Source organism: Fukomys damarensis, unplaced genomic scaffold (assembly GCF_012274545.1).
Source record: "Fukomys damarensis isolate Sample0158 unplaced genomic scaffold, DMR_v1.0_HiC HiC_scaffold_10, whole genome shotgun sequence".
Lineage (NCBI taxonomy): Eukaryota > Metazoa > Chordata > Mammalia > Rodentia > Bathyergidae > Fukomys > Fukomys damarensis.
This window is the reverse complement of record NW_022900922.1, coordinates 40,844,437-40,855,097: the sequence shown is the minus strand read 5'-3', so window position 1 is coordinate 40,855,097 and position 10,661 is coordinate 40,844,437. Positions and strand designations below refer to the sequence as shown.

Here is a 10,661-nt window from a genome sequence, read left to right as displayed (position 1 = left end):
ATATGTGTGTGTGTGTGTGTGTGTGTGTGTGTGTGTCAATTAAAGTAGGTGTTATTATGTCTCTTAGATCTTTAAATTATTTTAAGTATCATTTAGCATTAAATGTGCTGTGATCTTACACCTTAATTAAATAATTTATAGTTAAATATTAAAATGTGTAGTATACAGAGATAGAAGGTACGGGTAAATTTTAATGTTTCTTTTTAATATCATATGCATGAGATTTTTAAATTAATTAAAAAATAAGAAATAAAATTAATATTGACTCTGAACCTGAAAACATTCCGGTACATGAATTTATCAGCCAGAAGTGCAGAAAGAAATAATTTTTTTTTAAAAAAGCAACCTGATTACATGGACAAATAATATAACTAATGTTTCACTAATTCAAATTTGAATGCAAATTATATTTTATACATGTATCATTAAAAGGTGAAAATCTAAAATTTAGTTGTAATGCTCATACCAAAACTGTACGATAAACTTAATTATAATTCCTGATGGCAACTTGATGTGTTTGGTTGTATTTAATTTTAAATTAATATGAGATGAATTCAACATTTGATAGTAAGCAAATAAACACTTGTAACAAAAGAAAATGGTCAGTTCACATTTTCGGTGTGTCTTATTTTTGGCATAACTTTTTTATAATCATGAAAAGCTCATCAAATAATGAAGAAAACTCATATGTTATCTGAAATATAAATTAACTGCTACTTTTTCAACCTACTGAAACCATCTTGTGGCTGGCTCATTCTGCAATGATTGGATTTCTATACATTTAGTTTGGAAAAAATTCTAAATAATTTAAAAACTGGCTGAATTTTTGTTCAGTACAAATTGGTTGTCATAAAATGTTTATAGACACACATATAAGTAAAGTTAAATGCTATGATTTCAAATAATGCCTTTTATCATTTTGTTTGATTATCATTTGTCTATCTTGTCTCACATATATAAAAAAACAGTTATTTTTGGACTTAGATGTGAAATCCAGCAATATTTAAGTAAAAAAATATAGTGACAAAGACTTACAATAACTTTTCTAATTGCTTGCTTGTAGTATCCTCTGTCCTGTGGTTCTGTGTAGACTAAATAAAGATCTAAAATATCATTTGTTTTCAGCAACATAAGTGTAATCTAACTCTCTAAAAATAATCAGGAATTCCTAAAACTGCATACAAAAAACCCAGAAAAGAATGCTATAATTATTGATGGGAAAGTTTTGATAGAACGGGTTATCTATGTTGCCATTCAGTGCCCATTTCTAGGTTATGTATGTTCAATACATCCCAGCATGAAAGGCTCCTTAGGCAACTTTTGGGAAGCCATGCTTGAGGAAGTACACATATTGCATGGGTATGTGGAAGTCTGCTCATGACTTTCCTGTGAATGTGGCAAAAGTTTTTTTCTCATTCTCCCAAGCAATCAGCCCTTTATTAATAAACAAAAGAAAGACAGCAAAGCATTTTAACCATAACGGTAAAAACAATTAAAATGTAGATGTGCATGTGAAGAAGGCTTTAAGGTAGAAATCAAAATGGTGTGGCAGTAGTTTTCTTCATTCTGAAGATGCCATCACATCAGCAACAAGAAGTTTTACCTGCCCTGAGATAGATAATTTAAAAAAATGTAAATTGTGAACAAAATTAACAAACTGTTCAATAGATTAAATAGAAAAGAAAGAGATACGACTCAAGTAAATAAGATTGGGGTGCAGAAAATATATCACAATTGATACAACAGAAATATAAAGGATTAAAAAAAAAGAAGTACAGTACAGGCAGGAGATTAAGTTCAGTACTCTGCCGCCTGCCTTGCAAGTGTAAGGTCCCAAGTTTAATCTCTGATACAAAAAAAAAAAAAAAGAAATAAAGAAATATAAAGGATTATAAGTAAATATGAACAGCTCTATGCCAGTAAATTAGAAAATACAAAAACCCATTTTCACCACTTCTGTTCATCATAGTATTGTTTTATCACTGGGAATGATTTGAGTTGTCCTTCAGTGTTGTACTGAAAACCTGGTCACCTTCCTGACAGTGCTGAGGTGCTGGAACATTTCAGAAATGGGGCAGGCTGGGAATCAACTAGGTGTTTGGGACTCTGCACTTGGAAGGAATTAATGAAGTTATTATGGTACCCCTGATAGTTCTTTCAAGAAAGCTTTGCTATAAAAAGTTTTAACCTGATAGCCCCTGGTATCTGGCTTCCTATGGTCTCTGGTTTCCTGTCTTTGCATGTGGTCTCTCCCTCCAAGCTATTGCCATGTGGCCATCTGCCATACTATGATGCTGGAAGGGGGTGCCCACTAGAGTCCTGTGCCATGCTGGGTAGACCCTGCAGACAATAGAATAGTGAGAAAACACCTTTACTTGATAAAGAAACAGCCCCAGATATTTTGTTACAGGATTCAAAAGCAAAGTGTGGACTACTGGAAGCCCCCAAAACAGAGATTAGACAGGAGAAAGAAACAGTGAGGATCTAAATTGGAAAGACAGAAGTCAAATGACCCCTTGGAAGATGACATGATTACAACAAAACCTTACAGGCTCTGCCATAAACTATGGAACTAGTCACCAGTTTAATGGAAGTGGCAGGATTAAAAAAAAAATCAATACACAAAAATCTTTGTAGTTTCTCAATGCTAGTAGAGCACTACCTGTAAAGGATAATTTAAAAGTCAATGTCACTACGTATCACACCTTCCCTACACCTTGGGAAGAACAAAAAGGGAAAAGAAAAAAAATGTGAGAGAATGAAAAGATGAAAATAAAGTGTTTGTAGATGGGGAGGGGAGGAGGGGGTGAAGGGAGGGCAGAGGTAAGGGGAAAAAAATGAGAATCAAGACTTGCCATGTAAAGGTACATGATCCCAACAATGAATGTAACTGTACTGTATCCCTAAATGTACCAATAAACTCAATAAAAAAAAAAAAAAATCCACAAAAATCTTTGTAGTTTCTCAATGCTAGTAGAGCACTACCTGTAAAGGATAATTTAAAAGTCAATGTCACTAAAAATACCCTCAACAAAGTAAAGTATTTAGGAATAACTTCACTCAAGGAGATAAAAGATCTCCATAAAGAATTTCATAACATATAGAAGAAATAAATTGAAGGTGGTATTGAACAATATAGTCCCATTTTCTCACCCTGTACTAAAACTAAATCATAATGGATTGATGACATAGACATAGTATGATGAATTTGAAACTGACAGAATAAAACATGGAGGAAACACTTGACATCATGGGCATAGGCAGTGACTTCGAGTGACACTTCAATAGTATAGGAAGTAATAAATGTCAACAAATGAGAATGAATTAAATTTAAATTTTCTGCACTGCAAAGGAAACCATCAACTGCATAAAAGACAATAATCAGTATAGTCAAAATCCAGCTTAATCACCTTAGAGACTTAGTGAGACCCTGTCTCAAAATGATAAATAAAATGGTACTGTGTATATAGATCATTTCAAAAGCACTTGTACAATCCCTTGTGCCACAAAAAGGGACAATACTCTGTGAGTTCAGCTATATGATTAATCTAGGATGGCCAAAACCATGGAATTCAAATAGCTGTTGTTTGCTTGCTTGAGAAAATGAGAAAATCTTTAAAGCAACTTTCCTTGAAAAGGCACTTTCCCAATTGCTCATGCTTTGCTTCAAAGACAGAGCACATTTTTACCTTCAGCTGCCAGATATGCCTTTCTTATGAAAGAGCTTCTTGAAAGTTAAAAGTGTGATTCATTTAGAATATCCTGGACATGCATATTCTGGAAATGGAAAGTAATCAGTACAAATGAATGATTACTATGAATTTTTCCTAGCTCTCACACCTGTATTCTCCATCCTGAGAGTTTTATACATATATTTTGAAACTGCCTATGTCTCATAGAGCCTGGATGACACTTTTGTGAATAACCAATCTTTACGGGCTTAGACAGCAGTAAACACATTAGCTAGCCCAGAACAGGGTTTAACCTAGGAGAGCAGATGGAAAATTCTTAACCTGTATCCAGTACCTGTGGCTCTGCTTTTCACAGAAATCTTGAATTTCTGGCCAGAAAATATGCTCAGAAAGTTAAAATCACTGCTTGTTTTTCTTTCAGTATTCATTTCTTCAACATAAAACATCTTGTTGAATTTTCAACATATAATTTGGCACTAAATAATTAAAAGTCTTTAATTCTCTTGAATGAACTAGCTTTATGGCAATATTTTATTTTGAGGATTACTTAGTCCGTTTGGGCTTCAGTAGCAAAATACCTGAGGCAGGGTAATTTATGGGCAATAGCAATGTATGTCTCACAGTTCTGGATGCAGGGAGCCTGAGATAGGGACCAGCAGTTTCTGTGTCTGGAAAGGGCCCCATCACAGATTCCAGAGTGGCATGGTGTGTAAGACAATATGTAAGACTTAAAGTCTCACTTCCACGTCACGGAGCATGAACAGACAAAAAGGCCTCCACGAGGCTGGGTCCTAACACCCAGCGAGGCTCCCGGAGCTCAATGGAGAAACGAGAAACCCAGGAGGGAACACACCAGGCTAGATGGTAAATAGATCTTTATTAGTCTGGCCAGATAGCACTCCCAGAGCCAGGTAGCTCAGAGAGGCAACTGCTCAGGGGCTGAGGTCTTTTTATAGGGTTTCTCTAAACAAAAAGTCAGGGCATTCACAGAACTACCAGAGGACAAGATTCTAAACACATTGTTTATCTCAAGCAGGAAATATTCTATGGTCACCTTTTGTCATACCATTTGCCCCTGCGTGGGCTATTAGCCAAGTTAGCAATTAGCATATAAAAAAGCACAGTCTGGCCTATTAGCATGGAATCACTTTAGCTTATTCAAGTCTTACAGGTGTTCATGTTGCATTTGTTTGAAGGAGAGCAGCCCTGTGTCGCCAGGTGAGTGAGGGCAGAAGGATGAAAAGGCAAACTCTCAGGCAAGACTCATGATTATGACATTTAAAAGGAATGTTAAGAAATGTAAGGAAAAGTTTGTCTGCTGATCCTATTCATTTTAACATTTAATGATAAATTATTTGAAAAGGGTTTAAAATTAGAACTCATTTTTAAATACCACTTACATGAATTGAGGCTGATCAATTTATGAAATCATGCCTCTTTGGACATACAGGGTTCTTTACATGGACTCTGCACCCAGGCCCTGGCCAGACTCACAGTGTGAAGACTCCTTCTTAGGTGATACTGACAGGAGGTCATTGACAAGTGATTACCATGTTTTTCTGCAATGACTGCATTGAACCTTAGGCTATGAACTTTAAACAATGAATACTGTCAACATTTTAATGCATACTACTTTAATATTCTTTTACAAATATTTTACCTATACTAGTGACTATGAGCTAAGCATAAGGCTTACCTAATGTCATTAGAAAGAATATAAAATATGAAAATTTTCCAAGAACATGTGAAATTAATATGACATGAGTTATTACAGAAGGCTGTTAAATCTATTCTAAATATTAAATAATTTTATGTCTACCAACTTTCATTTGTAGCTAAAAATTCTCCTTACCAGCTTTCCTATGGCCCCTTTGACATCCTTATTCCTAAGGGTTTAGATGAAGGGGTTGAGGGTAGGAGTCACCACTCCATAGAAGAGAGCCATGAACTTGGGCTGCTCCCTGGAGATGGAGGTGGGAGGCTGAAGGTACATGCTGATGGCAGGACCATAAAAGAGGAAAACCACAAGGAGGTGAGAGGAACATGTCTCAAAGGGCTTTCTCCTTCCTTCAGAAGATTTCACCTTAAATATAGCATGCCCAATGCTACTATAGGAAGCAAGAATTAAACACAGAGGGACAGCTAACATAAAGATGCATTCAATAGATAGTACAAGCTCATTTACCTTCTTTTCACCACAGGCAGTCTTGATCAGAACCGGAATCTCACACAACAGGTGATCCAGTTTATTGACACCACACAGTGGCAACTGTAGTGTAAGTGTAGCCTCTAAGAATGCATATCCCATTCCACCCAACCACACAGGGATGCTAGTAGCAGGCAGAGGCACTGATTCATGAAGAAGGTGTAGTGCAGAGGCTTGCAGATGACCACGTAGCAGTCAAAGGACATAATGGCCAATAGCAGACACTCTGTGCTCCCCATTATGCTGAAGACATAAAGCTGAACTACACACCCCACATAGCTGATGATCTTCTTAGAGCTCCCCAGATTAGAGAGCATCTGAGGGACAATGCTTGTGGTGTAACACATGTCCAGAAAGGAGAGTTTGGCGAGGAAGAAGTACACGGGGCTGTGGAGATGAGGGTCTAACTTGGACACTAGGATGATGGTGATGTTTCCGATAATGGCCATGGGGTAGGTTATTAGAAGAATAATGAACAGAGGGAGCTCCAACCAAGGTCGGTCAGCAAAGCCCAGTATAATGAATTCCTGTGGGTGACTTTCATTAATTACTGCTATTGTCTTCAACTTGTTTCATATATAATTGGACAGTAGCAGCAAAATTCAATTTATGAGGAATGGGCATAATAATTCATTGGACATGCATAGACAAAGTACTATAATTCATGGGATAAACAACATAAATAATTAGAAACCAGGTAATTCCATTTTCCTTTGTGCCAGTCTAAATTAAAAACAATTACCTTCAAGAAGTGAACTACACATTCTGAACCTATATCTCATTCTATTTATCCTATGGCTAAGCAAAGTGCTCTTCCTTGGTTCTGATCGAGATGAAGTAGAAATTAGAAACCACTGTGGAAACTCCAACCTGGTGGTTTTCAAATGTTTTCTTCAATAAAATGAATGGAGGTGTCTGTTCAAGTGAATTCATTTGTTTTCTGTCCCCAGGAGTCTGGGGAAGTGTATGTGGTATAGGAATGACATAGTTCATTTTCAGAAGCACCATGGCAGGGCATCTCTGAAACATTAAGAACAGATAACATTCAGAGGTAGCAAAAGAAGGAAAAGGGAGTGGATTTATGAGTGTAATAAAGATAAGCTTGTCCGGTCACAAGTAGTCAGTGGAGTAATTCCCTCAGTGCCTGAGGAGTAAGAAGATTTCTGTATAGGCAATCTATCTGAGCTATTCAGAATTAAGCAAGAAATCTGCTCACTTGTTGTTGTGGTGGTGGTGGTGGTGGTGACAGGTCTGGTGGTCTCACTAAGATACCCACACCTTTCTGCAGCTCATGGGCCCAAGTGACTTCCCCACCTCGGTCTCATGTAAAAGAATTCCTACAGGAATTTATCTCCATATCCAGGGTAAGTGCTTTTAACCTGTCTCAGTATAAACTGAGGAAGTTAAACAATAATGAAGTATTTTCCTCTTTGCTCAAGAATTTTATTTTTGTGTAATTATTTCCTAAGCAACTTAAGTCACACTTTTGGCTCATCATCTTTCAATATTAAATTTTATTTAATTCATCCAACTTGTAGAAAATTTTTGTTATTGAGTGAGCTTATCATCCTGTTTTCATATGATTTTAGAGTCAGCAGAAACCAACTGATTATACACAACTACAAACTTAATTTTGAACTCCAGGTAACTACTTTTGAGAGAATATCCAATGTCTCAGCTTAGTCTAGAGACATATTCACATTATTTTACATTTTCAGGAAATGTATTTCTTTTCTTTTTTTTCAACTAAAAGTTGCAATTAAAATAACAAAATCACCAGCTGAGGAAAGCAACACTTTGAGAAATATAAATTAGGACAGGCATATTTTAGTTTATCTAGTGCTTTCCCTTTCATGCTGAAATGCATTACGTGAAAGCTGCTATCTTCTGTGAGGTGGATCATGTTAAGATGGTAAGTTAAGGCAGCAGCCCGATGACAAGATTCTGAAACCTTTGGTTTTGAAGAAATTACATTATTTTCTCTTCTTTTTTTCATTAAGTTTATTAGTACATTTTAGGTATGCACAATGATCACATTCATCATTTGGGAATTTGTACCTGTATATAATATATCTTTGTTCCTCTTTTTCCCTATTCCCCAGTTCTCCTTTCCACCCTCAACCCTTCCCTATTTCCAAAAAGCCTTTTTTTTCTGTGTTTTCCTTCTTTTCTCATCAGCACCCCCCCTTCTCCTTTAGAACTCTTCTTCCTATTTCACGTTATCTATTATACATTTTGGTACTCATTTACACTTTCAGTTTCTCACACCAGAAAAATTATTCAATAATGTGGTTGTAAAGCAAAGTTATGATATCCTCTTTGTCACTAAATCCTCAAAGCTAACATCTGAGGAGTTGCAGAAAGCATTTCAGAGCTAAGATATGAATGTTGCCCTCTGATTATGTTCTCTTAGCCAAAAAGTGTGTAATCACAATAATAAAATAAATTGGAGTAAAATGTACTGAGCTCTATGTGCTCCAAGCTTCAACAAGATTGCTGTGCTAATTAAATCATTAAGTGCCCTCCTCAAAATTTATGACACGAGTCACTTTTAGTATCCACATTTTAAAGTGTTAATCATTAATTTCTATGTCTGCTAATAACTGGAGAGGCTCACAGCTCAGAAACTCATCAGTGCCACAGTGAGGCAGTGAGATGTAGAGACTCTAAGACTGATGCCAAGGCTGTCATCTAGGGTGCTGCCCAGAGAGGGTGTGGCTTCCAGCCTGACCTGAGCCTGACGTCACTGAGACACATGTGAACACAAAGGATCTATGAAGGAATTTTGTCCTTACTGTTTCTCCACATGAAAATTCTGTGTTGCAGATGGGATATTAATAAGTATTGTAAAAATTAATTCTATTCTTCAAATAAATATTATCATTCATATTATTCTTCAAATAAATATTATCAATTATTATATTCTTAAAATACATATTCTAAAAGTGTCAGTCTATATACAGTATTCAGTATAGTATATTACACTATAAAACATCTCTTGTGTACTTCACATTATATTTATTAAATAGTAAGCATATTTATTATTTTCTAGTTTATATTATTTTCAATTTATATTATACTATTGCTTTAGATTACATGTTATATAATTATATGTATTATCTTTTTATGTCTACTTTATATTTTTGTATTGATTGATTTTTTTCTACTTCAGACTCACCAAAATATTTTAAAAGAATAATGTTAGATTTGATCGTCCTTCAATACTTAAATATGTATTGTATTACCTACAATATGTGTTTAGATTACATTACTATATCTATTTATAGTGGCAATATTCATCCCACTATGCTATCTGCAATTTTAAAAATTTTATTTTAATTTTCATTTTCTTCCTGTTAACCTTTGTAAATGCAATTTTGTTTGTGAATTGAAATCATCCCTTTCAAAAGATAAAATCACCCAGATATATTTATACATATAACTGGCTTTCATTTGTGATCCATGACTCAGGAGGGACTCCAGTCTGCAAAACAGCATCAGCATTCCCACTGGGCAATGTAGGGGTGGTGAGCATTGTAAAGTGGCAACAAGGAAAGCAAACAGCAGGAAAATAACTGGGTAACATCAAATTCTTCTGTTGTTTAGAAGGGATTAAAACACAGATGTCTGCCTTACTATGCTGACTCAGGTCCTGTTTTCAGGGGTCTTTGTGCTTGGATCTATCTGCCTCCTGAGGACTTCAGCTGGATTGTGGGTAACAGCAAGAGAGGCCCTATCTTGGTTTGATCTGGTCTGTTGGAACCAAGTGGGGAAGCTGAGCCAAACACTCCAAGTACAAGAGGTACCAGACCACATGTGCCTCATCCATGTGATTTACTCTGAAATATAGTGGAGCAGTGGGATTCAACCCTTAGATATTTTATCATTTCTATGTCATTCTTATTATTTTTTATCATTTTTACCTCTTGGAGCCCATGTATTTTTTAATCTGTTACCTGCAGTGATTTTTTTTTTAGCACTCCTACTACACAGTAGTAGTATTTATCTACAAATCTGTGATAACTATATAATAAAATGCCAAACTTCATTTATTTTAACATATCCTAATACATCTGCTACCATGTGTCTTAGACCAATAGTAAGACATTCACAGGCCAGAAAGACAGAGGGATCCAGGAGAGTATGCCTTGCCAGTCATGGTTAAATGAAAAAATAATAATTTCCTGTATAATACACTTATGATCATTTAATAGGTCACAAAAATGACCAAAAATGACACAGGGCCTCTCTTTCTGCAGTAAGGCACCCAGCATTCCTATTTGCCATAGCCTGTGCCCCAATGATAATACCAAGACAAGGGGAACATTCTTTAAAGATCCCCTGCATCAATTAAGCTGAGATGTGATTTAGATCAGAACTTTCCTTTCATAAAATCTTTGTAAGCTTCTAACATGATTAAGAGTCCTGACGTAACATTGACCATCTGGAAAGAATAAGTGAGGCATTTTGTGATATTGGTACTCCAAAGGAATCGCCAAGAGAAATTTTGATAGGCATATACATTTTGTAGATAAAATCACTATTGTTCCCTGAAACCTCTGCATAAATTTCTTGTACATACACCACTCTCACTTAGAGCAGGCACCTACATGGCTCTGCCTGCCTTCTCATTCAAAGACATAATTCTCTCTGTATCTTTACTTTACAATAAATTGTGCCTGTCCTTCTGTAGGAGCTCCTGTGTGTCTATTTTGAATCCTTTCATTAAGAATTCACAAAGCATAGCAGAGAGATGGTCCACA

The 10,661-nt window shown here is 35.8% G+C and overlaps 1 pseudogene; it reads right to left on the bottom strand.

Annotated features, from left to right (window-relative positions):
- Positions 1–2,647: 2,647 nt before the first annotated feature.
- LOC104870651 lies at positions 2,648–7,801 on the bottom strand (annotated as a pseudogene).
- Between the last annotated feature and the right edge of the window lie 2,860 nt (positions 7,802–10,661).